Here is a 4,303-nt window from a genome sequence, read left to right as displayed (position 1 = left end):
GACTACCATATTCAGAGGAATGACAATGGTAAATAACATCATTTATTTCTTCCTCTGGTATACATCTCCTAATTATTCCATCATTACATCTCCTAAACAAAAGAGGCTCTTCCCAAGAATAAAATTTAACATCATGCAAGAATCTTTTTTTTTGCTGCCAAGATAAATCATGTAGCAAGACATCACAAGATAAATAATTCACAATAGCAATAAACCATGGAAGTGCAGATTTCAACACATACAACTGCTCATTCATAAAAAACTCATCAATTGGCACAATATCGTCATCTTTATTTTCGGTTTTTATCCTAGAAATATGATCAGCCACCACATTCTCAACACCTTTTTTATCTCTTATTTCTAAATCAAATTCTTGAAGTAATAAAATCCATCTAATCAACCTAGATTTAGCTTTTTTCTTGCTCATTAAATACCTTATTGCTGCATGATCAGTGAAAACTATTACCTTTGAGTTAACCAAATAAGAACGAAACTTATTGAGTGTAAATACTACCGCAAGGAACTCCTTTTCAGTTGTAGCATAATTAACTTGAGCTTCATCAAGGGTTCGGCTTGCATAGTAAATGGCATAAGGTTTTTTATCTTTTCGCTGGCCAAGGATAGCTCCAACAGCAAACTCGCTTGCATCACACATGATTTCAAATGGCAAAGTTCAATTCGGGGGTTGCATGATAGGAGCAGTTGTTAATGCCGTCTTTAACCTACAAAAAGTAACCATACAATCTTGATTAAAATCAAATTTAACATCATGATTCAAAAAATTTGTTAAGGGTTTAGCAAGTTTAGAAAAATCCTGAATAAATTACCGATAAAATTCGGCATGTCCAAGAAAACTCCGCATTCCTTTGACAGTGGTTGGAGGGGGCATTTTTTCAATAATTTCTATTTTGGCTCTATCTACTTCTATTCCTCTGTTTGAGATCAAATGCCCTAAAACAATCCCCTCTTAGACCATAAAGTGGCATTTCTCCCAATTCAACACCAGATCATTATCAGCACACCTCTGCAAGATTTTAGACAAATTAGTCAAGCATGAATCAAAATTAGTGCCATATACTGAAAAGTCATTCATGAAGACCTCCATAATTTCTTCAATAAAATCAGAAAAAATGGCTATCATGCACATTTGAAAGGTGGCAGGCACATTACACAATCCGAATGGCATCCTTCGATAGGCAAAGGTGCCATAGGGATAGGTAAAGGTAGTTTTTTCTTGGTCATCAGGATGGATTGGAATTTGAAAGAAACCAGAATATCCATATAAGTAACAAAAGTAAGAATGCTTGACTAATATCTCTAACATTTGATCCATAAAAGGAAGGGGGAAATGGTCTTTTCTTATAGCGTTGTTCAACTTCTTATAGTCTATGCACATTCTCCAGCCTGTAACAGTTCTAGTGGGTATCAATTCATTATTCTCATTTTTAACAACTGTCACCCTACCTTTTTTTGGTACAACATACACAGGACTAACCCACTCACTGTCAGAAATGGGGTAAATAATTCCAACAGCTAATAATTTCAGGATTTCCTTTTTCACAACATCCTTCATTGTAGGATTCAATCTTCTTTGGTGTTCAATAGAAGGCTTACTATTTGGCTCTAGAAAAATCCTATGCATACAGACTGATGGACTAATTCCCTTTATGTCATCAATTGCATAACCCAAAACTCTCCTATATTCTCTCAAAACTCTTAACAATTTGTCAATCTCAATATCAGTCAAAAGATGCATTAATTATAACAGGATATGTTCCATTGGGTCCAAGAAAAACATACCTGAGGTTGGAAAGAAGAGGTTTAAGATCTACCTTTGGGACATCCTCTACCTTTAATGATGGTGGTTTAATCTCCAAAGTTTGCACTTCTTCAAGCTGAAAAATTGTGGCTTCAGGATGTGGTGGAGAGCTCTCCAAGTGTTGTGCAAAAATAGCTATGTTGTGATTGTCATCATCAATGCTCCCACCATGGACTAAGCAATTTTCAAGAGGGTCTTGTGGATAGCTTTTTCTAAAATGCTCTTGAACAATCTCATCAATAATGTCTACCTGCAAACAAGACTCAACTTCTTCATGTTTCCTTTTCATGGCTGGATTGATGTTGAATATCATTTTATCATCTCCCACTCTAAGTGTCAATTTCTCACCCTTTACATTAATTAATGCACCAGCTATTGCCAAAAAGGGTCTTCCCAATAAGATAGGAATTTTTGTGTCTTCTTCCATATCTAAAATGACAAAGTCCACCGGAATGTAGAATTTTCCAACCTTGATAGGCACATTTTCTAGAATGCCTTCTGGATACTTAATTGAACGGTCAACCAATGAAAGATACATGTTTGTGGGCTTCAACTCTCCCATATTCAACTTCTTATATATTGAAAGTGGCATTAGGCTAACACTAGCTCCAAGGTCACATAAGGCATTTGCCACACAATTATCACCTAAATGACAAGGAATGGAAAACACACCTAGATCTTTGAGTTTGGGAGGTAACTTCTTCTGAATTATAGCACTGCATTGCTCTCCCAAGTTGATAGTGTCATAATCTTCTAGCCTTCTCTTGTTGGTAAGAATCTCCTTCAAAAACTTGGCATAACTTGGCATTTGGGATAGTGCCTCAGTGAATGGCACATTGATATACAACTTCTTTAGCACTTCAAGGAATTTGCCAAATTGTTTGTCTAGCTTATGCTTGAAGAATCTTTGAGGGTAGGGAAGGGTGGGGGTGTAAGGCTCAGGTGGGATGTATGGTTTCTCTCCCTCATCTTGCTCACTTTTTCTTTCTTCTTTTTTTTCATTTTTCTTGCTCTCAACTGAATTTTCTTCTTTTGTGCTCTCTTTTTCTTCTCTCTTGTCTTCACTCTCTTGACCAACTTTCTTACCACTTCTCAAGGTCACAACCTTACATTGTTCATGAGGGTTTTGTGGTTGGCTAGGTAGTTTGCCATAGGATTTGCTTCCTGATGAGCTTACTTGTTGAGCCAATTGAGTCTCCAACATACGATTGTGGGCTTGTAATTGATCCATGGTTTGTCTCATATGTTGCATTTCTTCCTCCAATTTGCTATTCATCTTGCTTTGTTCAGCAAAAAATTTCTCCATCATGCTTTCCAAGGTTGGCTTCGGTTCATGAGGTGGAAGGGATTATTGTGCTCTTGCTTGATATCCAAGTTGTGGCTAACTTGTGGGCTGAAATTGAGGCTGAAACTGAGGTCTATTCTGCTACATATACTGCTGGTTATGAGCATAATTTGAACTTTGACCTTGTTGAGCAAAAGTTGCTTGTGGTCTCCATGTTGAGTTGTTCACATTAGAGTAAGAATTTCCTATAGGTTTCTGTTGATAACCTTCTGCATAAGCAGCTTGTTCTTGCAAATAATCATCACTATAAGAAGAGTAATCAACTCTATAACTTTGGGTTCCATCTGTGTAGGCAACTTGTTGCATAGTTGTAGGAGTTGAGGTTGTTGCCTTTGTGCAAAAATCACTAAGAAGCTGAGTCAACTGATCAAATTTTGCATTCATGTAGTTAACTGAGTCAAGTTCATAAATCCCAGCCTTCTTTGGCTCAAGTGCTCTAGGATTTCCCCATAAATGGGTATTATGAGCAATCTTCTCCAATAAATCATATCATTCTTCACTTGTCATTCTCATGAAATCTCCTCCCGCTTGTGGATCAATTGTGTTTCTTATGGCTGGAATAACTCTGGGGTAGAAATTCTGAACAATCATCCATTTGGGTATTTCATGATGAGGACATTGCCTTTCAAGCTCCTTAAATCTCATCCAAGATTCATACAAAGTTTCATCATCCCTTGGCTTAAAAGCTACCATCAAATTCCTCAAATGAGTGGTCTTCCCAGGTGGGAAAAATTGAGATAGAAAAGCTTGAGATAGCTGCTCCTAAGTAGCTATAGTAGCTTGTGGAAGTAAGTCATACCACTCTAATGCTGAATCCCAAAGAGAGAATGGAAATAAGGTGAGCCAAATTACTTCATCTGAAACTCCAGGCTGCCTTTGTGTGCCACATATCATCAAAAATTTCTTCAAATGAGAATGAGGATTTTCAAGTGGACTACCTCCAAATTGTGAATTTTGAACCATTTGAATTAAACCAGTCTTTAACTTAAATTGATTAGCTCCAATGATAGGTCTATTATCTCTCACATCGGCACATCTAGGAAAAGCATAATCTAACATGGATCTTCTCTGAGGATCATTTTGATTAACAACTTCATTCTGTCTATTTTGTTCATTTCCTCCATTATCTCCACCAATAG

General features: G+C 36.9%; 1 non-coding gene across 1 annotated transcript; it reads left to right on the top strand.

Annotated features, from left to right (window-relative positions):
• The first annotated feature begins 3,765 nt into the window (after positions 1 to 3,765).
• LOC131175167 (small nucleolar RNA R71) lies at positions 3,766 to 3,872 on the top strand. The gene has a single exon (XR_009145329.1). It is a non-coding gene; the product is annotated as a small nucleolar RNA R71 (small nucleolar RNA).
• Positions 3,873 to 4,303: the final 431 nt, after the last annotated feature.

The sequence above is a fragment of the Hevea brasiliensis genome, chromosome 16 (genome assembly GCF_030052815.1).
Source record: "Hevea brasiliensis isolate MT/VB/25A 57/8 chromosome 16, ASM3005281v1, whole genome shotgun sequence".
Taxonomy (NCBI): domain Eukaryota; kingdom Viridiplantae; phylum Streptophyta; class Magnoliopsida; order Malpighiales; family Euphorbiaceae; genus Hevea; species Hevea brasiliensis.
This window is presented reverse-complemented; position numbering and strand designations above follow the sequence as displayed.